Genomic DNA, 25,402 nt, shown 5'->3' with positions numbered 1-25,402 from the left:
TGCTGCAATAAACATAGTTGTGCTGGCACCTTTAGTATGGTCTTGTTTGTGATCATTCCGGTAAATGCCCAAAAGTGGGATTGCTGGGTCATAGAAGAGCTCTATGTGGAGTCTTTTGAGGAACCTCCATACTACTTTCCAAAGTGGTTGAACAAGTTTACACTCCCACCAACAATGCAGTAGGGTTCCCTTCTGTCCACATCCCCTCCAACATTTGTTGTTATTAAGAGTTCTTGATTATAGCCATTCTAACTGGGGTGAGGTGGTATCTCAATGTTGTTTTGATTTGTATTACTTTTATGGCTAGAGAGGTTGAGCATTTCTTCATGTGTCTAGTGGACACCCTTCTTTCCTCTTCAGAGATGTTTTTCTTTAAATCTTTAGCCCACTTATTTATTGGGCTGTTGTTTCTTTGAGGATTTGTCATTGGGGGATTTAATTTTTTGAGTTCCAGGTATATTTTAGATATGAGACCTTTGTCCATTGTATGGCTAGTGAAGATCTTCTCCCAATCTGTGGGCTTTCTATTGATCTTGCTAACTATGTGCTTTGCCATGCAGAAGCTCTGCAATTTCATGCAATCCCATTTGTCCAACCTTTTTTCGATTTGCTGTGTTTCTGGGTCTCTATAAAGAAAATTTTGGCTTGTGCCAAGGAGACTTAGGGTTTCTCCTATTCCATCCTGTAATGTTTTCAGAGTGTCTGTTTTAACTCTGAGGTTTTTGATCCATTTGAAGTTGATTCTGGTGCAGGGTGATATTAAGGATCTAGCTTTAGTTTTCTACAAGTAGTTAACCAGTTTTGCCAGCACTATTTACTGGAGAGGCTGTCTTTCTTCCATTCTATTTTTTAGCTTCCTTATTGAAGATTAGATGGCTATAGGTCTGTGGGTTCATTTCTGGGCTTTCAATTCTATTCCATTGGTTCTGAGGTCTGGTCTTGTGCCAGTACCAAGCTATTTTGATTACTATGGCTTTGTAGTAGAGTTTGAAATCTGGTATTGATATTCCTCCAGCAATGTTGTTTCTGTTAAGGATCGTTTTTGGTATTCGGGGTCTTCTATTGTTCCATATGAATTTTTGGATTGCCTCTTCTATTTCCTTGAAGAATGAGGTTGGACTATTGATAGGTATCACATTGAATTTGCAGATAGCCTTGGGAAGTATTGCAATTTTCACAATGTTGATCCTTCCAATCCAGGAGCATAGGAGGTTTTCCCACTTTCTAAGTTTTGTTTTTATTTCATTTTTCAGGTTTTTAAAGTTTTCATCATAGAGGTCCTTTACTTCTTTGGTTAAGTTAATTCCTAGGTATTTTATTTTTTGTGGGGTTATTACGAATGGAGTTGCTTTCCTAATTTCAGCCACACTTTTCTTATTGTTGGCATACAGAAAAGCCATTGATTTTTGAGGGTTAATTTTATACCCTGCTACTTTGCCAAATTTTTAATCAACTTGAGTAATTTGGGAGTGGGATTCTTCAAATAAATGTCATCTGCAAAGAGGGAGAGTTTTACTTCATCTTTCCCTTTTTGGATTCCCTTTATGTTTGCATCTTGTCTTATTGCTGGAGCTAGGCATTCTAATACTAGATTGAAGAGAAGTGTAGAGAGTGGTCATCCTTGTCTGGTTCCTGAGTTAAGAGGAAATGGCTTTAGTTTTTCACCATTAAGTATAATGCTGGCTGTAGGTTTGTCATATACAGGCTTAATTGTATTGAGGAATGTTCCCTGGATTCCTAATTTTTCCAGAACTTTCATCATAAAGGGGTGTTGGATCTTGTCAAATGCTTTTTCTGCATCTATTGAGATAACTATGTGATTTTTATCCTTGATCTTGTTGATGTGATGAATTATATTAATTGATTTGCATATATTGAACCAGCTTTGCATCTCTGAAATGAATCCTGTATGATTGTGGTTATGATTTTTTAGATGAATTGTTGAAGTTGGTGGGCCAAAATTTTGTTGAGAAGTTTTGCATCGATGCTCATTAAATAAATTGGTCTATAGTTCTCTTTCTTTGATGAGACCCTTCCTGGTTTTTGGATGAGGGTTATGATGGCTTCATAGAAAGAGTTCAGTAGTGAACTTTCTCTTTTGATTTCATTGAAGAGTTTGAGGAGTATTGGTGTGAGTTCTGCTTTGAAGGCCTTGTAGAATTCTGCTGTAAAACCATCTAGTCCTGGGCTTTTCTTAGATGGGAGGTCTCTTATTGCTGTTTCTATTTTAATGCTTGATATGGGCCTGTTAAAATGGTTTAACTCATCTTGGTTTAGTTTTGGCATGTCGATATTTGCTAGGAAAAGGTCCATTTCTGCCAAGTTCTCAAACTTAGTAGCACAAAGGTTTGAGAAGTATTCCCTTATAATGTTCTGAATCTTGGTTGTTTCTGTGGTGATGTTTCCATTCTCATTTCTGAGTTTATTTATTTCGGTGTGTTCTTGTCTTTTTCTGATAAGATTTGCTAAGGGTCTGTCAATTTTGTTAATTTTTTCGAAGAACCAATTCTTTGTTTTGTTGGTTCTTTCTATGGTTTTTTGGGGTTCTAATTCATTTAATTCTGTTTTAATTTTAATTATTTCTTTCCATCTACTGGACTGGGGTTTATCTTGCTGCTCTTTTTCAAGGAGATTCAGATGTCTCATTAAATTGTTGGTTTCAGATCTCTCCAATTTTTTGATATAGGAACTCAGAGCTATAAACTTGCCTCTGAGTACTGCCTTAGCTGTGTCCCTGAGGACCTGATAATTTGTGTGTTCATTTTTGTTGAATAGCATGAACATTTGAATTTCCTTTCTAATCTCTTCCATGACCCACTGGTGATTCAGCATGTATTGTTCAGCCTCATGTGTTACAGGACTTTCTTTGGTGGCTTTTGGTGTTGAGTTCTAATTTTATTCCCTGTGGTCTGAGAGAATGCAAGGTATAACTTCTATGTTTCTGAATTTGGCCAAGTTTGCTTTGTGACCTAAAATGTGGTCTATTTTGGAAAATGTTCCATGTGCTGCTGAGAAAAAAGTGTATTCTGATGCTGCTGGGTGAAATATTCGGTAGATGTCTGTTAAATCTAGTTGATCTATGCAGTTGTTTAGATCTGCGGTTTCTCTGTTGAGTTTTTGCAGAATTGATCTATCTAGGGGTGATAGTGGTGTGTTAAAGTCCCCAACAATTAATGTCTTTGGATCTATGTGAGATTTGAGAGAAAGTAGTGTTTCTTGAATAAATTTGAGTGCTCCATTATTTGGTGAATAGCTTTCTATCTTTCTTTCTTCCTTTCTTCCTTCCTTTCTTTCTTTCTTTCTTATCATATCTTTAGAAGAGTTCTTAGATACCAAAAATGAGTACAATTTCATATTTTTGACTTAAAATTTCTTAAAAAATGGAAGTCAACTGAAAGTCACAGAGATGAAATGAATTTTATGCAGATCTTCAAGTTATCAATGTTTCCTCCTATTTTCTCACATTTTATAGAACATATATTTGGTCCAGATATTTATTTTTAATGTCTCAACCTACCTTGTAGATTAACCTAAGACAAATAGTTCCCCTCAAGTACAGCTAAGTTCACTGAGTCATTGTCTAACCAATTCCATTAGCTTTTCTTCTGCTGGTTCATGTGTGGCTCATTCAGTCATTCATGGGAGAATCACAGGGCCAGCTTCCTCTCAGGAAGAAATCACATTTCCAAAAAAAGAAGACCATGTATACATCCAATTAAATAGTAGTGCCAAAGATCATTTGTTTCTATTTACTAGAGAGAATAGGGAAGTAGCATTTATAATTTTAAAAAATATCGTTACATACCAAAAACATGAATGGTTTCTGGGTTGGAAAGATCTGAAGCTTTGATGCATTTTTCTATACAAAATTAAAACAAAAACTTGAGAAATGAATGAGGATTGGGAATTAGTTGAATAATTACTTTGATTCAAATGGTAATGTCATTGAGAAGAAATATTTATGTGAGTAATGTAAGTGGCATTACCATCGGAATAAAATAATAATTTTATTTTATTGGGCAATTATTTGAAGTCCTTTTTTAAAATTAAATTACAAAGCTATTTTAGTTTTCTGGCTTCTTCCTGAAGTATTGTAGATTGATAATTAATTAGAATTTTAAAAATGTTTTATTTGATATCATGCTTAATGAGGTTGTTTTCTGCTAGCATAAAGAATTATAACCCAGTTTACACTTGTACTTTCAAATGGAAACAATGGCAATTAGCAAATACAATGATCTGTAGGAGAAAAGACCACAATAAGTTTGCACACCTTGTTTGGAAAGAGATTGGTTTAACTAGAGAAAGCACAGATTTATTGAATCCTGAGTCTGTATATAATGAATCCCATGACCTTGGGTCCATTTTACATTCCCATTTTACTTGTAGAGATGACAGTATCCAGGACTCAGAGTCTCAGAGTGGATTTAATTTAATAATTTCTATGAATTCACAGAACACTGTGAAAGCCAGCTACCCTTCATTCAACAGTCTACTATTCATTCTGGTACTTGGTAATACGAATGACAATGTAGGGTAATTCTGGGTGATATATATATATATATATATATGTATATATATATATATATACATATACATATACATATACATATACATATTTCTAACCTTTCTTGTTGGGAATGTACCCTGTGATTGTGTAGTTTTGACTAAATGGAATAAAAGAAAAATCTGACATGATTGTGTGTGTGGGAGGGGAGAGGGTGGGGGAGAGAAGGGGGTAGAATTTCTAAGTAACTCAGGAATTTGGGGTAAAATATAATCTTTGCTGGTAACTTAGAGCAATTGTTGAACAGTCATTCCAGGATACTAAGTAAAAAAGTTTTTGATGTCTTACAGGTTAGTAAACAAAGAAGCAGTCTTTCAAACTGTAACTGTCTTTTCTGGAACCCTCTCAGAAGTTTGAATACATTCTTTCTTTATAGAGAAGCTACCAGGGCCAGTGGGTCACATATTTTATTGTCTTTTCATAAGTACTTCCTAGTATTCTCTCTAACATGTCCCTGTCAACATTTGCCACTTTCAATTCAGTAGATAATGAATCTCATGGACTTGGACACATTTTACATTCCCACTTTACTTGTAAAATAGAGATGACACTAACCTTGTCAGACACACACACACACACGCACACACACACACGTATGTGTACAATTCAATACACATATGCACTGTGCAAATAAATGATGAAGACCATCTAGAACTGTTCAATGTGCATACCTACAAAGTTTTTAAGAACTTGTGACTTAGGAAATCGTATGTATTTCTTATTATCTATATCATCACATGATTTTTTTAAAAAGAAATAATGGTTTCTTTTGAAAACTTGATTGAAGAGCAAAGTTAGGTTTTACAAACACCAGTATATGTCATTTTATTGATTTAAAAAAGCAGGAATCAATGCTGATGTTGAATAATCTTTAAAATTCTATGTTCATAAACTGTCCTTTAGGGGAAAATTAAGATCTTGAAATGTGAGTCAAAAGGAAAACAGAAGATAAATTAGTTGATGATTGTCAACTACAGTCACAAACTGTCCTGACATATTAACTAAGCATGATATTAATAAATATGATGAATTGTATAGTTTAGGACATTACAAGAAACATCATCAATAAATTATTTTTAAAAGCAGACTTAAAATCCTAGAGCAAATGAATGCATTATAAAGCAAAAAGACTGCACCTAACAATTTGCATTGTGCCTGGCACAATGGAATTGGAAGATTTCTGAGGGGGAATCTCATTCTTTATGCACATGGCAAATTATTGTCATGAGTCTAAGCTTTGCACTTGTTGGACAGACCATAGCAAACAACATAAGCACATTCTAGTCATTTGCTTCATCCTTTACACAGGAGAACCAGACAAGCGCATGCTTGCCACCTGGTGTGCTTGCAGCAACATTACACCTGCAGAGAGGAAATGAAAGACTGGGAAAGTGACTAAAGGAAGCACATGCTCAAATGAGCATGACGATCATCCAAATTATATAAGCTATTTCAGACACTTAGTTCTCAATTTCAACTTTGCTGTGAGTCATCTACGTTTCTATTCTAAACATCAACATAACACACAAATAAATATGTGTTTTTACCAGTCCTGGCAGTAGGAAAGTCAACATAGTACCAGTAGAAATTGTAGCTCATAGGTCACTTGCTTGGGTTGCTGATCATCATCTCCTCCATGTGCATGTAGGGGTACACGTGAATTATGGGTATGAGCACAGGGCTGAGATGGTGCATCAGTGTTTGCTTCCCTCGTGATCAGGTCAGCATGCTGTGGGAAGGTTTTCCGTTCCTTCTGTTACAGCTTTTTGACCTATCCAAGGCGATTTGAGCCTAGGCTTTCTGTGAGACACCGAGGTTCAAAGAAAAAATCATAAAAGCAACCATGCATATGTCATAATAACTCCTTTTCTATTCTTTTAAAATAAAAACAAGATACAATACTTAACAGAGATATGACCATCATTCTCCTAGATACATTTTTTGAGAAGGTAATGAATCGCCAAATTCTCATCCTGCTGACTAGTAGGGCAAAAGGTGAAAGGAGTCCATCTTCAGTTCTTCTGGGCCTTTACAATGTATAATAACACCATCTCCACGACCTCAGGCCCTTTTGGGGGTGGGTGGTAAATAAGCAAAGAGATGGTTTTCATGTTGGTCTGTTTCTCCGGGCCTTGGTACAGGGCCAGGGAAGGGAATGTGATGAGGCCTGCGGCCTGGGGACTATCCAAGAGATAGAAAGCCAGCAGAGTGGGAAAGAGACGTGAAGTGGGGTGAACATAGTTACAGGCCTCGATGGGCTAAAAGAGAAGAGGAGATCAGCCTACCTAGAGACTATATCCCATTTGTCTGGGGAAGGGTGGTAAGATGGGATGGATTTTGTGTGAATCGTGTTTTCCAAGGTCCATGTGTAATCTACGCTCTGATGATCAGTGCAGTCGGGGCCTTTCAGCCGTGATTAAATTCAGGTGAGGTTATGAAGGTAACCATCTCATGAAGTCATGAATGCCAGGAAATGAGGAGAGAGGAGTCCCCGCCCACCTCTGTCACATGAGGACCCAGCTGCCTCAAGCTAGGAAGAGGGACCTTACCAGAGTCTGTCTCCATCGGATGTCGAGGTTACCCAAGCGTTCCAAGCATAGTAAGACAGGAAGAACGGAGACAGACTGGTTTGGAAGGAAGGGAGAGTCCTCTAGTGGGAAAGAGAGCGTGTTTGGTGTGCGCACTACTCTGCTTTGCTGGGAGATTTGACTGATCATCGCTGGTAGCCCCAGGAACATACTAAGTGGTGTATACTAAGTTGTACATAGTAAAGGGTTGTATCTTGAACTTTTCATATATGCATGCATGCATTTATTTTTTTCTTTTTTAAAATTATGTTTCAGAAGTTATACAGAGGAGTTGCCATTTAACAAAGCGGTTTATGAATCCAGTGCATCTCGCTCAATGTCGGCCCTTTCAACGCTCTGACCATCCCTCCTCTGCCCATCCCTTCCCTTCCTCTTTTTAATTTTGTAGGATATAGATTGGATTCTTGTCTGCTTCTTCCCCATCTTCTCCTCTTCCTTCATCTACCCTTCCCTCCTTAGGTCCACTCAAGAATGATAATGTCCCATGTGTGTAAAGAAATTTTAAAAAAACCTGGAAAAGAATTATGTTAAGTGGAGTAAGTCAGAGCCAGAGCAACAAAGGATGCATGTCTTCCCATATACCTGAAGCTTGATTTAGCATATGGCCTTAGAAGTAAATGCCTTGGGTGGTATGCAAGTTCATACAAACGTATTAAGTGAAGCATGGTAGAATAAAAAGTAATTCCTTAGAAAACCAAAATATAAGTTCAGCCAAATGAAAGGTATTTGGATGATACTACCCCTTGCTCCTTTACTCCCCTTCTCAGCCTCTTTTTACTTTGAGTGCTTTGTCTCTTTTCATCTCTCAGTTCTGCAAATGAAAGTCATCAGTAGAAGGAGGGGAATATCTACCAAAGAGATAGATGAAGGGCAGAAATGTTTACTCTTCTCTGATAATGACATGGTACAAGGATTTGTGCTACTAGAATGGATTTATGTGTATTGTGTTATAGTAGCATGACATTAGAATATAATGTAAGAGAATGTGACATAATTCAATAGGAAATTTCTTTGTGCATTCAATTTGGGAAACAAACCAAATTTCAGAATTTTATTAATCATACTTCATGTAAATATCATGCACCTGTTATTGTGAACTTACAGGAAGTGTTACTCAAATTTCATTAAAAAATTTGGAACATGTAAAAACAATGTGATGATCTTCTGTAATGCAGTACTTTATCTATTTTATCTAAAATTTCCAATTTGTGTTCTGGAGTTAGAATATATATGTCAAACTTAGCTATTGAGAATAGTATTTGTAATTTTGAATACTGTCACTTTATGTAGCAGACTCCTAAATTTCTGTTGAACATATATTAAAATATCTTAATAATCAAAAATATTTCTGCATATTTTTCAGAGATGTGCTTTATTTCCACAAAAAATATCAGAAATCAAAGCAGCACTTGAAATTATTCAAATACTTTGATATTTAACTATTTTTAAATGGAATCAATTAAATGCCATATAGATGTCAAAGTGACTGAGTACATCTGTAGGAACGTAGAAATTTTCCTGGACATTTCCCTGTGTAGTATGTTTGATCTCATGTGTGCCATTACATGATGTAGCTTTATGTGAAAGTTAACTGCTGCTTACCTTTCCTTTAGACATGCTTTAGTTAAGGAAAGGAACCTTCTTTAGACTTCTGTAAAAATTCCTTTCGGAGGCTATGTTCCTTAGAGTACTTGTTAATTTTCCTTTCCTAACATTTACTTCAGACTGTACAGTTGTCTCTAAGTTTCCATCAAGTGCTTAGGAAGTGAGTTCTTTTGCTGTTAGTCAAAATGACCATATATAGATTACAAAGAGTCATGCAAGTTCAATGATGTCTTTGAGGTGGTGCTGCCATCTTATGGCCAACTTGTGCATTTGTCGAATGATATTCCTAGCCAGCTCCCTTGATCCTTCGCTCTGTATTCTCCAACATCCTGGATGGGAATTGTTCAAGAACAGGTATTAATTGTTGTTCAAGAACAAATACTAAGTGTTAATAAATATATTAACTATCTCGTTAAGTCATTATAGTTCTTTGTGGAGTCTGAAAAGTATAGGTATCTTATCTAAGAACTTCTTTAATTAATATATTAACTTCTATATAAATGGACACTAGCTTCTAACATAGAGGGAAAAAAAAAAACAATCATTTCAAAAATCTTGTCTTCCCTCAAATGTGTTATGCAAATGTCATCCCATATTACTGTAGAAAACCAAAATAATTTATCTTTTAACAAAGCAATATACCTTTTTGGAACAGATGTATATTGTAGAACTATATTATAATTCAATGTATGGAGTGTGTGTATGTTTTTCATTTCCTAGGTTTCAAAGAAATTATGGGATGATAGTCAGGAAGGAACTTAGATTCAGGTTAGGCCTTTTGGCACATGGGATTTTCTTATTTTCTATTGAGATAAAGATGTTCAGGATGATCATCCTTCGTGTGTAGATACATTGCTTCCTTGGGTCCCTCAGGTAGAGACAGAGAGCTGATCACTCCAAGCCTAGTGTTCTCTCCACCGACATCCTGATGTTGACCAGGGTGAAGTCCTTGCTTCTGACCTTCAGTTCTGACTGTCCAAACCCGGCAGTCAATGAATCTGGATGGCCACCTCCATCTTTCCCCCACCTGCATTTTTCTATGACAGCTCAGGAAAAGTCTGTGGAGATGGCATCAACTTCATTTCAGAAGCTCTCACTCCCTCGCTCTGCCTAACTGATGGAATTTGATAGGAGCATTGCAAACATCTGTATCACTCGATTCAACTTATTCATGAAGTGCTATTGTACCAAAAGTGTACCAGTTTTGGAATGCTTTGTGCTATGGCAATACAGGACACTATCTTTTAATTTTCAAAATCCAGTTGAAAAGTGTTCTTCATTTTCAGCCAAATAGGCAATTTAATGTCAGCTATGTAAAGATATAATATAGACAGGTAGACATAGAGAAACTGATATAGATCTATATACTTACATATATATTACAAAACAACATATAACAGTTTATAACAGTGTATGACATAAACCATATATAACACATAAACAGTATATAACATAGTGAGTCATCACAAATACAGCGGGAGATGGTGTCCATTTGTTACCTGGTTGGAACTGATACGATTATCTGTAGGTTTTCAAGAGAAAATTTAAAATCAATAGAAGAAAAAGTGAGTACTTATAGATTCTATTTCCAGATGTAAACATGTGTGCATAAGCATATCTTGTAACCCATTATGAAACTATGGACTATTTCAGATGCTCTTTCACACTCAAATGCTTGCTTACAAAAACATACTGTCACACACACTAACACAATCAAAATACCTCATGCCACATACAAAGGTATCTTATGGAATGGATAGGTTCATCTGCTTGAGTAATTTTCTATTATGTTTGACAAAATACCTTGCACCTCTTAAACACATAATAAAAAGAAGCATGCAAACCTATGAGATCAAAATAATGTATTGAATGGGTTACATTATTTAAAACGAATCTAAAAAAGCACATCTTACCATCTTTGCCTTCAGGAAGTACGTATATCACTCATTACACCTCACCTGAGTTTTGATAATTCTGACAGCAGCTACCATTTTTCTTAGCTACCATTTCCCTTTATCTCTCATTAAAATGGTAAAGGAGTATCTTTGGTTCTTTGTCACAATTTTACTGCCTCATTTTACTATGTAAGCTACACTGAACTTTCACCTCTAATTCATAATAGAAGTTTTCTTTTTTCCTTTCTCTTAAGAGTCCCAGCTACTTTGTTTATGCCCTGTTTCATTTGCAATTACTACCTTTCTTTTCTCTGGAAATACAAAGTGTAGTTTTTACAGCAGCTGGTGTGGAAGTAAATTTTCATCTTTCTGTGTGGACTCACTTGCATGTTTTCATTCCCAAATTCGTTCAGGATACAACTCTCACCTGACAAAGCTTTAGTGGAGTCCCTTGCTCTGCCCCCATGTATTTAGCTATTTATCATGAATGATTTTTAGCTAAATCAGAAAGTAGAAACAAATTGAGCAGAGAAATCTCTCTAAAAATGTTTTGCCCAGATTTTTGGGATTCTGTTTTGTAAATAAAGGTGATTAACTACAGAATAAAAACAATTCATAATTGATATTTTGTATCCAGGCATCTCTTAATAGCCTAATATTTTATTTAGGGTTAAGTAAGTTGTGTTATTGACAAGATGTAAAAATATCTATGATGGTGTATATGGTATATGTACATAGATGTATTTATTCATGTATGTATGTATGTATGTATGTATGTATGCATGCATGTATTTTTGTCGTGGGGTTTGAACTCTGGGCCTGGGCCCTTGTCTCTCAGCTCTTCAGCTCAAGACAAGTGCTCTACCTCTTGAGCCACAGCACCACTTCCAGTTTTCTAGTGGTTTATTGGAGATAAGAGTCTCACAGATTTCCTGCCAGGGCTAGCTTTGAACCGTGATCCTCAGAGATACATTTATTTATATATACACACATATATACGCACCCATATATACGTACATACATACACTTGCATGCATCCAAGCAGAGAAAAGGAGGTAATTAAGTTTGAAGTCAGGCCCTAGTTTACTAGGCAAATGCATACCTCCTTGAGTCCTACCACAGCCCTTTGAGCTTTTCAGGTAGAATCTGACAAGTCGTACTGAGGCTGGCCTTGGACCATGATGCTCACACCTTCACCTTTTGCACAACTAGGGGTACAGACCTGCCCCCACCAGGCCCAACTTAGTTTTTGAGATTACAGTCTCAGTAACACTGTTTTTGGGGGGTGTAGGTGGGGCTGGAGGTGGTGGTATGGAAACACGATGCTCCCATCTCTAACTCCTACCTAATAGAGATTGCAGGCATATGTCATGGTTGGTTCATCTTAAAACTTGTATTTGATTGGATTGAGAGATGCCTAAAACGTTAGTAAAGCGCTACTGAGAAACCTCTGTAAAGAACGTTTCCGCAGACAATGAGCCCCTGAGGTCTCTGGTATCCTGAATGGTTCAATCCACACATAGCTCCAACGTTTGAATGGACTACTGGGAAATGGTGGGACTGTGGGAGGTGGGGCTTCATTGGAAGAAATGGGCCACTGGGCGTGTCTGATTCTCTCTGGGCTCTTCCTGATTCTCTGGGGCATTCTGAGCACAAGAGGCAGGCAGTTTCCTCCTACATACTCGACTTCCTCACCACTGGCCTTGGACATCGGAACTAGCCTGTTATCAGCCTGCACCCTTTGAAACCAAGAGCCAAAGCCTACCCTGCTCCGGAAGTTATTTGCAGACATTGTGGGAACCGCTAGGAAACTAACAGTGGAATATTTAATTCAAAGCCATGCGAAATGGCTTTCTCAGGATAAGGAGCAGCATTTAAAACACAATGCTTTCATCTTTAAATTAGATTTCAAACTCGATTTCAAAAGCAGGGGTCTGTGGGAAGAGAAAGATCAATTCAATGAATTGAAACGTTCTTCATGAGATTCAAAATGCTAGATGTCTCTGCTTCTGTTTAGATTAGTGACTTCCAAGGTAAATTTTGTATTTCCTGCAAAGAGCAGATAGTCTCTACCCTCCTCTGCTTCCTTGCCAACCCTTTCCAAGACCTGTTCACAATGACATTTTGGGACATTTTACTCCTCAGTTGACTCCCAAAATAACACACGTTGCTTGTGCCTGGAGTGTATCATGGCTTTCTTTTTCCAAGAGGCCTGCATTTCCATGGAAACCAGACAAGCAGAAAAGAAAGAAGTCCAGGGAAATTCTGAGTTCTGAGAAACTAAGCCCAGTGCAGACCAACCACTTCATCTGCATAGAAAACGACAAGAAAATGCCTGAACTGTTACTCTTTCAAGCAAACATTAAAGATTAACGATTATTTTACTTGTAAAGCTTAATAGACAGTGCTAAGAAGTCCTTAGGAAATATTATATTAAAAGACTTTGCCTGTGGTAGCTTACTCACATGGCAGATATAGGGGTTTAGTTTCAGGTGAATTGTATGCATCTCAATGAATCAAACAATGGAATATCCAATTGGATATTATAATTGGATATGAAAATACTTGCATTATCTTTTTGTGGAATGCAAGTTGGTATTACTTGTAAAAATTAACCACCCAGTTTTTATTAACATACGAAAAAAAAAACCTACTACAACTCTGCTTACTGATAAATACTCTTCTTTTGCCTTGACTCTCCTTTATGTTTTCAGGTATTTTATCCCCTTAATAGAAGGAATATTACTTGCTTAACTTGTGCTCTTTGTATTCTAGAAAAGTGTTGGTGTGTCTTGCAGTACTCAGATTGCTTTATCTCTTTTGCTGGAACTGTTGTAATAGAAAGATTGATAAAAATGGTTTAAACTATGTACATAAATAAATTATTCTTTATGGGAGAGTCTGGAAAAGACTATAATGTATCTTGGCTATTTCCTACTACAAGATAAAAATTATAGCCATTATGTAACTCTGGCTAGCATGGGATATAAGCATACCTAAAGAAATGAGAGACTCTAAGAATAGATATGGTGCCCAAAGCCTCTCCACTTGAATGTTTCCCCAGCTTTCTTGGAACCAAGGAAGATTGTTAGACATTAGCTACTGAAATTAAAGGAGACATGCAAAGGACTAACATCAAACAATGCTTTTGAACTGAGGGTGAATTCTGAGAAGAGAAGGGAGTATTTTAATGAAGAGTGCTTTTCTCACTTGGTCTTGATGATTATTGTAGTGAGTTACAAAGCAGAATGAAATCCAAGCCTCTTTAGAGACCACCATCACTGCTAAAGCTACGAATGTTGTTGTTGGATGAGGAGAGAGAGAATGCAGATATTAAAAAATATAACTCGTAAGAAATACTCCAGAAATAAATGAGAACTAGGAGGAGGTCACGTCTCTGGAATGCTTTCTGTGCCGTAGAATTCTGTTACTCTGTTATTTTGGTGGTCTGTCTGGTTGAAGTATTTGCTGTGGCTTCCTTTAACTTCTATAGATTTTTTAAACTCTGTCACAGCATATTTCTATTACAGAGTCAAATAGATTTGGAATGTAAGCGGTTACAGTTTTCGTAAAGCTTTTATAAAGGTGTGCTGATTTGAAAAAAAAAAAAAGATCTAGCAAGAACAGACCACACACTGTTGAGGCACGGTCACTACCCCTCTATCCTTCTCCACACCTCCTGCTCACATGCATGTGCACACACAAATGCACAATCACATACATCCATGCACACACACACACTCATACACACACATATGCACTCACATGCACGCACTCACACACAAATACACAAATGGCCAAAAATAATTGCAGAGTGAGGAGAGAGATGGTTCCTCACTGTGGGGTTCATACCTGGGGTGATCTCCAATGAGTAGTGATGGAGGAATTTCCAGTCAAGTTGGAGCTGTGAGAATACTGGAGGTCTCTAGTGTGCCTCCATCTTGTCCTGGGTAGCAGTCCTTTGTTTATCATGGCACTCTGGCATGGGAATGCATCCAGAATAGAGGATGTGGGTGCCTTCTGAGCTGGAGTAGTAGCCTTATGAGATATTAACATGGACTGCATGGATGACAGCGTATGGGTTGCAGTGAGTTACAACCATTCAGAGGCTGGAGCTCACAGAGGTAAGGTGAGGGTTAGATGGGAAGACAAGGCTCAGTGCTCAGTGATACCAGCATTTGTGTGCATGTATACATACAGACACCTCCAGCGATGGGTAGAATGTTGAGTCTGGTGGCCATGGAGAGACTGTATGCTGTTGCTAAAGAGTTCAGTAATGGAAGGCAGATTCCCAGGTACAGTTGTATGGTAGTGTACAAGCTAATCTTTTGTGTTTCCCATTCTTCATCTTGGAATCAAGACAATACAAAGAGCAGTACCTGAGATCACATAGGGACACTAGAAAGATTAACTCATCTTGATTTACTCAGCAGGACAACATGACTATCATTAGCCCCACAGTTCTTATCCATCCTCAGTTTCCAAGTTTGTGCTATGACAATACCTTAGTCATTTATACCTATCTCTGGGAGGAAAGGGGAGGCTGTGGAATAGAAAATCCAGCAACTGTGCTCATCTGTAATTGGGTCCTGATAGCTTGTTTGAATAAGTTAAGCTGATTTTTTTTTGGGTCCGGTCGTGGGGTCTGAACTTTGGGCCTGGGCACTGTCCCTCAGCTCTTCAGCTCAAGGCTAGCGCTCTACCACTTGAGCCACAGCGCCACTTCTGGCTTTTTTCTTTTTGCTTATGTGGTACTGAGGAATTTAACCCAGGGCCTCGAGCATGCAAGGCAAGCACTCTACCACTGAGCCACCTTCCCAGCCCAAGTTAAGCTGATTTATAGATGAATAAGTCATACCATTTTGGTTTATGCTATAACCTGTTATACTATTAATTCCTGTTATACTATTCGTGTTATACTATTAATTTACCTAGATTCAAAATTTCCCCTGCTTCATTTTGTTGTTATTGTTTATTGTTATTACTGCAAACTCAGAAACTGCAAAAAAAGTTTTACTTAAGGTTCTGGGACATACAATTTGGGAGATGGACATGTGTTAAATCTATTCACAAGAGGCAAGAAAAGTTGGAACTTATTATTAGTATTTTTTTCTTAGAAAGAATGGGTGAGAAATAAGTAGAAGATAAAAGAATACATGCATGGTTGGAATGTGTAAAAACTGTAAAATGGGAGGCAGCAACCTCTTGGCATGCATCTTGAATCCCTCGGCCAAGTGTAACTGTCCTGCTCTTTAGGTAATTTCACATGCCCAGGATCAAGTCCACATTCCAAGCAGCAACTGCATTAGTCCTATTTATTATTGTTCCATTTTGAAATAGTTTTAATGCTGCCTTTGTTGTAATTTTCCCGTTATCAACATTTATTTACATTTTCGAACCCTCTTCATAAATTCTATTTTTTTGGGGGGGAGGTCCGGTCGTGGGGCCTGAACTCTGGGCTTGGGCACTGTCCCTCAGCTCTTCAGCTCAAGGCTAGCGCTCTATCACTTGAGCCACAGCGCCACTTCTGGCTTTTTTCTTTTTGCTTATGTGGTGCTGAGGAATTGAACCCAGGGCCTCAGGCATGCAAGGCAAATGCTCTACCACTGAGCCACGTTCCCAGGCCCCTCTTCATAAATTCTGCACAATACTTCAACTCTCCTAAGGCATAGGATGGAACTAGATTATTATCCTTCATGTAATTTGTGGAGAAAAGACTTCCTAATATTTTAGCAGTATATCATGAATGACTACTTTGTTAGGGTCTGCAGAGAATCAATCAATCAATCAATCAATCAATCAATCTATCTATCTATCTGCCATTTATTTATTAACTGTCTCTATTATCTGTCAATCATCTATCATCTCTGTTGTCTATCAATCATCTACTATCTACCAGTCTATCCATATTTCTATTATCTCTATTTACTATTAATCATTTATCCATTAATTATCTACCATCTCTTTCTATTATCTATCAATCATCTATCATCTCTATCTCCATCATCTATCAATCATCTACCAGCAATGTATCTGCCATCTCTATTATATATGTCTATTATTTGTCAATCAATCATCTCCCATATCTATCCACCCATCTAACTATCATCTACCATTTATCTATCTAAAAGAATAATTAAGAACTTAATGGGATTTTGGAGTGTGAGGAGCCCCATAATCTGCTGTTCGTAAGCCTGAGATCTAAGAAAGCCATGGTGCAGGACAAGGAAGTGAGAGCTTCAGAGTTGACGGCACCAGTTTTAGTCTGGATGTGAAGCCTGAGACCCAGGAGCTTCAGACACAGGGCAACCACGTCTGCTTCTGAGCTTGTGCACTCAGACACAGAGAACTCACCCCTCGTTCTGTGGTATCATTCAGTCTTCCAGTGAAGAAAAATCTGCTTTGCTAAGCTACAGTTTCATATACCTCCATTTACCTCGAGGAGATTTAAAAACACACCTCCTTAAACGTAATAATCTATAGACGATTTAAAAACTCTCCTAAAACACAGCAGGGGTCTCTACAAGAGGATCTTTTATTCTATTTCCAAGTGAAATAAACAGATTCACATTATTCATAGCATTTGAATTAAAAGTTTAAAAAATGATCCAAATCAAATTTTGTTTGTTCTGTTTTGTTATTTATTTTTTGTGCAGGACTGGTGCTATACTCTGGGCACTGTCCCTGAGATTTTTTTCCTCATAGCAAGTGCTCTGCTGCTTGAGGCAAAGCTCCCCTACCAACTTTCTGCTGATTAATTGGAAATAAGAGTCTCATGGACTTTCCTGCCTGGGCTGACTTTGAATTGGAATCCTCAAACCTCAACCTCCTGAGTCACTAAGATTACAGGTGTGAGCCACTGGAGCCTACCTGTTACGTTCTAGTAGAATAAAAAATACATTTAGTTGTAAGCAGGCATGCGATGATACCTTTGAAAGAATGTTGTTTCACTTCTGTTGATTGGAAAGAGATCTTTTGTAAGTTTGTATTTTCTCAATTCTATTATACATTTTCCTTTAGTTTCAGTGTCTGTGTGATGATTCTTTTTTATCAATAGTCATTACTTTTCATGTACATCATCGTCACTACAACATCATTATGAAACATTGATTTTTAATCTAAACTATTCCCGCAAGCACACATCAGCTGGAGAAGGAAATCTAGGCCACAGAGAAAATTAATCAGAGATACTGCTAGGGAAATATACTTGCTGATGACATTTAAAACAAAAAGAATGTGTAAAATTAATGTGTCAAAACAGTGTAGAATTTGAGCCAGGAAGAATCAAAACTCAATTCAACATGAAGCTAGAATTTGTAATATTCCCTGCTCAAATGTATCAGGCTGTGTGCAACTATATATTTGCAATAACTAGTACATGTGTAGGATAAACAGAAAAGGCCAAATGCTATGTATATATGACCAGATAAGTTGATGTTAAGTGAAATGAACCCCAAGATGGGGACACAAATACCTTTTTTCTTTTTTGGTATTGTTTTTAGCGTTATTTATAATGTACCATGTGATGTTTTTGTTTCTTTGTATGTTCCTCCCTCATGGTATAACCCCTGTTTTCACTGTATTTGATTCAGATGCCCCACATCTTACATATATACTTCTCTAATTCGGGGAGGGGAAGGGAAACAACAAAATGCTTAACTAATGGTACAGGTTGACCCATTGTAACACTGAGATGTAAAAACACTACGTTGAAAATGAACTTTACAACTTCAGCGGGGGGGGGGGGGGGAGAGGTAGTTATGGAGGTGGGAGGGAAGGGATGGTAAGGGGAAAACAAAGGAGAAGGCAACAAAGCTCAACAGGAAATGTACTCATTACCTTGCTCATGTAGCTGTAACCCCTTTGTACAGCATTTTTACAATAAAAATAAGTACAAAAATAAGTTTCCCAGAGCAGACAAGATCCATTTTTAATAAAAATTTGTATTTGCATTAGTTCTTTTTTTTTTTTTTTTTTTGTCCTTTGGGCCTGAACTCTGGGCCTGGGTGCTGTCCTTCAGCTCTTCAGCTCAAGGCTAGTGCTCTACCACTTGAGCCACAGTGCCACTTTCTGCTTTTTCTGCTTATGTGGTGCTGAGGAATCGAACCCAGGGCCTCATGCATGCAAGGTAAGCACTCTACCACTGAGCCACTTTCCCAGCCCTGCATTAGTTCTTAATAGTATGTGAAGAGTAATTCTCTATCTTCAAAGAATTATCACTGCCTTTAAGATGATACTATTATTGTTTCAAAGTTTTTCTTAAAACCATCTATTTTTTACTGATGGGGGGTTAAAAACCTCATCAGAAGTTGGCTACATTTATCCATTATAAATGCATGCCAAAACTATCAAATTATTAGTTTGAAAGTTTTCTATAAAGTACCCTTAAATATCAAGCCACATCCCATGTGCAAAAATTATCAAATTTTGAAGAAGTTAATTTCATCTTCCAATTTGAGGATGTTGATTGATGATACCCCATGGTCACAGAATTTTAACCAACTAAATCCAGCAACTAAATTTTTGACACATGCCAAGTGGTTTTATAGAAATGTTTTAAAACTAATACAAAGTAATATAAAATGTGTACTTACTTACTAGGTACTTTGTGATGTTTGGATACATGTATAATACTTAAATCAGGGTAATCATGTATCTATCTATCTATCTATCTATCTATCTATCAATCAATCTATCTATCTATCTATCTATCTACCTACCTACCTACATCCCTCCCTCCTTCCCTCCCTCCCTATTATCTCTTTCTCTGTCTTCTATTTATTCATGTGGCATTAGGGTTTGAACTCTGGGCCTCCAGTCTGTTTTGGCTTGTTGACTCAGTTGGTCCTCTACCACTTGAGCTGTGTTTCCAGCTCTCCTTTATTTTAGAGACGGAATCATAGGGTTTTCTGCTCAGCTGGTTTGGAACCATAATCCTCAGGATCTCAGCTTCTTGAGATGCTAGAATTATGAGCATGAGCCACTAATGCTTGGGTATATATTTAATATTTCATTATGGCGAAAACATTTAAATCTTTCAATGTATACTATGTGCATATATGAAATTTCTAAACCCTATCAGTGTTCACAATTAATACATTAAATATTATTCTATCTTTTTCAAATACATTACTTTATTATCTATATTACCCTACAGTGTCCTTACCTACCCGTAGCTAAGAGTAACTTACCCATTGATTAATTGTTCATTTTCCTCTATCCTACACTACAGCTTGTAGTAACAACCATCCAATTTGCAGCTTCTATAAGGTCATTTTTTGTTGTGGGGCTTGAACTCAGGACCTGGGTGCTGTCCCTGAGCCCCTCTGTGCTCAAGGCTAACACTCTACCAGTTTGAGGCACAACACCATTTCCAGCTTTTGAATTGTTAATTGGAGATAAGAGTCTCATAGGAACTTTTCTGTCCAGGCTGTCTGTGAACCATGGTTCTCAGATCTCAGCCTCCTGAGTAGCTAAGATTATAAGCATGAGCCATTGGCACCAGGTTAAGACTTTAGTTTTTGTTATTCCATATGGGAGTGAGATTAACTCTCCTTCTGTTTCTGGCTTATTTTACATATGGTAATGATCTCCAGTTCCTTACCTCTTGTCACAAGTGCCTGGAGTTTTCATTTATTTATGAATAAGTTGTATTCCATTCTTTATCTGTAACCACATCACACTTTCTTTATCCAGTCTTCACCTGCTAACTTGCTTCCACCTCGTGGCTATTATGGGTAGTGCCGCAATAAACGTAAAAAGGCTCATGTCTCTTGGGCACTGTTGATTTTATTTCCCTTGCATATGCACCCCACGTGGCACTGCTGGAAGATGTAGCAGTAGTTCTGTTCACCAAATCTTTTGGTGGAATTTCCCTACTGTTTTCTATAATGGCTATACTAATATACCTCCCTCCTTACACTATGTTAAGTGTTATAGGTGGCTTTGGCCTTTAAATAATACACTTATTTAAATGTGCTGTGTAAAGGGCATACGGCTGTCTCATGACCTGCTTTTATGATAAGCAACCAACTGCTGAAGCTGTGTCACCATGGTTTTATAGCCTGCTAAACTAAGATATTCCCTTCTTTTATGAGATATAATGTAAATGATAACTTAGTAAGAATATGTACATACAGTATCCACGGTATATTCTAATCACATATTTGAGAATGTAGTTTTGGGAATTTTTTTTTTGTTGGTCATGGGGCCTGAACTCTGGACCTGGGGACTGTCCCTCAGCTCTTCAGCTCAAGGCTAGCACTCTACCACTTGAGCCACAGCGCCACTTCCAGCTTTTTCTGTTTATGTGGTGCTAAGGAATTGAACCCAGGGCCTTATGAATGCAAGGCAAGCAGTCTACCACTGACCACCTTCCCAGCCCCATTTTGGGAAAATTTTAAAACATTTGTTATTTAAATGTCTTACTAATGCACATGAATTGTCAACAATAAAAAGTCATGTTTTTATACCTAACCACTAATAAATTATTTATGTCTTCTTTAATATTAACAATAGTAGTTTTCTGAATATTTCTAACTTATTTTTAACTTCTTTCAAATAATTTGTTTTTATTTATGTAAGATTTTTAAGAATTCTGTTGTTTTTTTGAAGTCTTCTAAACTTGCTTCTTCTAAGTATGGTATAGATATCTCTATCTATCTATCTATCTATGCTCAACACTTTTTTCTTGGACTTTCTTGAGCCTATTATATAATAAGTGCTTATTTGTATCACCTGGTAATGTGAAGTATCTTTTTTACACTCTTACCACTATGTCTCCCTAGACTAAAGTCATAGAATTTAGAGAGACCATGAGTAAAGGTAATGAGCAGCAGACTCTGGTAGTGATGTGTTTGTCACTATTCATACACAAAAGGGAGATGTTCAGTGGACCATCACATTTAACTAAGAACTACCTGATCACCTGAGTTAAAATCCCAGCTGTTAAAGCTGCATGGAAACACAGGGTATTTGTTTTCTCTGTTTTCTGACAGCTTCTTTGAGAGAGAATTTGATTCAGTAGATGTCACTCTAAGTCTGGTGTACTGTCAGTGGATTCTCTTATTTTCCTGTCATCAAAGATGATCCAGGCATTTCAGTTATCTTAATGTTTTTTTCAAAAAAAGAAAAGACATTTTAATACACTACTTTTTCTAAAGAAGGAAAAGGAAGAATAGATTATTTTCAAAATAAAATTATTTTAAGTTGATGAAAAGATAAATGTGATACACTTTAAGGTAGAATATTTCAATGTTATTAACTCTTGTACTAAAATATGGCAGTCCAATTAAATTGTCATACAATCAACAGAGCCTGATGCTGAAAAGATTGAAAGGTATTATGCCTGTCATTTGTTATGCAATGTTTTGTCATGAAAGAAAATCCTCTTTACCTATTTGCTACTTCTTAATGCTCTTATGAGAAGGAATTGTGCCTTGAATATTGCAATATTCAGTGGGTGGCATTGAACTAACCTGTCTGCCTTGTTCTATATGCCCTGTATGGCCAGACCACACCCAATAGCCCCACAGCACAATTATATCTTATAGTCATTGTAAATTATATTCCCTTATGTTAGGAAAACAATGTAAAAAGCAATTTACATCATTCTTCATGAAACCCTAGGCTTGAATGATTTACTTCTGAGGCTCTTCCCACTCTTGATAAGATTTGAGACTGAAACAACAGCTCCATCATTAAAAAGAAAGATTGAAAATAGTGGGAATTATCCATGTATAATGTTCTGTAAAATTTAGTGTTAGGTTGAATGTGTTACTGAAAAGATCCCTAGCTATTAATGTCTTTTCTAAACTATATGCTTAGTTTATGAGAGAATGAATTTGTTCAGTGGACTGAAAAATAACATTGGTGTAGGAATGGAATAATATAAAAGCAATCGTGCTGTTTATTATAATAATTATGCTGATTTTCCTAGGGGCATAATGTCAGCAATTATTTCTTCTTAAGTAATACTTTAAGTCGTTCAGTTGCCCTTGTCCTTACTGAGGATAACTTTATTTAATTTTTGTTTTCCTGAGAATCTTGTATACATTTCTCTTCTTATTAGATTACAGCTAGAATCAGGCCATTTAAAAAGTAGACTACAGCTAACATACACTATACCAGAACCCAAAACTTATTATATAACTTGAAATAAATGTTAAGTAGATAGTTGGCAAGCAAACACATATGCAAATTTTGAAATTCTTCATGCTATCTTGGCACAAAGAAAAACACTTGAAATTGGATTGTAGCGAATTATAGGAAACTTAATTTTAATCAAAACATAAAATTATGCAGGCCTATGCCTATATTATCTATTTGAAATGATGTTGGCTGCATGTAGTTATGTATATTTTTAAATTAAAGAACTAACCAAAATGGGTTCCTAGGTAAGAAAGCAGAAGAATCCTTTGTTTTCTTCATCTCTGTGTGTTCAGCACAGTGAAGGTGATCTTGGGAGTCATTGGTTAATGAAATTTGTTTACCTTCAGAGAAAGGGGCAAAAGCTCATTTTCCCCTTAGATCAGAAATGCATAGCAATTCATAAATTATTACCTTTTTACAAAACATGAAATATTTGCCGTTTGTCAGCTGAGTTACATTATTACATATTATAGTATAGTATATATTTATATATTATTATATCTCTGCTGATAAACTAAAATCATTTTCTATCAATACTCTAGTTGTGCTATCTCTAGCAAAAGACTGCAGATATGTTGCAAGTTGAGTCCAGAGGTAAAAGACACATGAAAGACTTGGAGGCATAGCTCATTTGGTAGAGTACCAGCCATTGAGCAAAAGGTTCAGATATTGAGTTTGAGTTCCTGTCTTGGGTCTAAAAAAGGGAGAAAGGGTCATAAGGGAGCTCTATGTGGAGTCTTTTGAGGAACCTCCATGCTACTTTCCAAAGTGATTGAACAAGTTTACCTCCCACCAACAATGAAGTAAGGTTCCCTTCTGTCCACATCCCCTCCAGCATCTGTTGTTGTTAGAGTTCTTGATTTTTGCTGTTGTAACTGGAGTGAGGTGATATCTCAATGTTGTTTTGATTTGCATTTCTTTTATGGCTAGGGATGTTGAACATTTCTTCATGTGTCTATTGGCCATCCTTCTTTCCTGTATGTCTTTACCCACTTATTTATTGGACAGTTGTTTCTTTGAGGATTTGTTGTTGGGGGATTTAATTTTTTGAGTTCCAAGTATATTTTAGATATGAGACCCTTGTCTGTTGTATGGCTAGTGAAGATATTCTCCCAATCCATGGGCTTTCTATTGATCTTGCTAGCTATGTCCTTTGCCATGCAGAAGCTTTGCAACTTCATGCAATCCCATTTGTCCAACCTTTCTTTGATTTGTTGTGTTTCTGGGTTTCTATTAAGAAAATTTCGGCCTGTGCCAAGGAGACCTAGGGTTTCTCCTATTCCATCCTGTAATGTTTTCAGAGTGTCTGCTTTGACTCCGAGGTCTTTGATCCATTTGGAGTTGACTTTTGGGCATTTACCCAAATGTTTACAAACAAGACCACACTAAAGCTACCAGCACAACTATGTTTATTGCAGCATTATTTACCATAGCTAAGATATAGAACCAACCCAGAGGCCCCTCAGTAGATGAATGGATCAAGAAAATGTGGTATATATACACAATGGAATTCTATGCCTCCATCAGAAAGAATGACATTGCCCCATTTATTAGGAAATGGAAAGTCTTGGAAAAAATTATATTAAGTGAAGTAAGCCAAGCCCAAAGAAACATAGGTCCCATGGTTTCCCTTATTTGCAATATCTAGTATATGTATGAGTCAAGCAGAAAAGGTCAGATAATGTGATGTTAGGAAAATGAACCCTTAGATATGTATATAAAGGTATTTTTCTTTCATGCATTTGTTTCTAACGCATTTATAAGATTATTTCTTTGTTGCTTTGTATGTCCCTCCCCCACAGTATAACCCCTGCTTTCACTATAAAAAAAAAGAAAAATGAACCCTAAGATATGTATTTAAATGTTTTTTTCTTTCATGCATTTGTTTCTAACGCATTTACAAGATTATTTCTTTGTTGCTTTGTATGTCCCTCTCCCACAGTATAACCCCTGCTTTCATTGTATTTTATGTCGGTATAATTTGTGGAGGGGAAGGGGAAAAACAAGTCGTTTAAATAAGGATACAGGTAGACCCATTGCAACAATGAGAAGTACAAGTTGTCATGTGGAAAATGAACTTTATAACTTTGGTGGTGCGGGGGTGGGGGGGGTGGAGAGGTGGGGGGGGCAGATTGGGTGGGGGGGGCGTGGGGAGGCTGGGAAGGGATGTGAAGGGTAAACAAAGGAGGAGCTACAATGCTTGATAAGAAATGTACTCATTATCTTGCCCGTGTAATTGTAACCCCTCACAATAAAAAATAAAAAAATATTTTAAAAAAGGGAGAAAGGAAGAAACAAAGACACATGAAAAAGGAAACCCTGGACATGCAAGTATTTTCTTCTGTTTCCTGAGACTACCAATTCCTACTCTTCTACTGGCTTTGGAAGAGGTGACCAGTCTCACTAAAGTCTTACTTTTCTGCAGAATTTACCATAGCACACTTCTAAAGGAAGGAAGGTGAAAACATCTCTCCATTCAGGGCAGCAGCTATTCATTCTGAAGCAGAAGTAGCCAGAATGCAGAATATGAACCTTTTTCTGCCCACTAACCCACGTTAAATGTCTGTATCAAAGATACATTTGGAAATTTTTGTAGC

The sequence above is a fragment of the Dipodomys spectabilis genome, unplaced genomic scaffold (assembly GCF_019054845.1).
Source record: "Dipodomys spectabilis isolate Male_0828 unplaced genomic scaffold, ASM1905484v1 ptg000179l, whole genome shotgun sequence".
Lineage (NCBI taxonomy): Eukaryota > Metazoa > Chordata > Mammalia > Rodentia > Heteromyidae > Dipodomys > Dipodomys spectabilis.
This window is presented reverse-complemented; position numbering follows the sequence as displayed.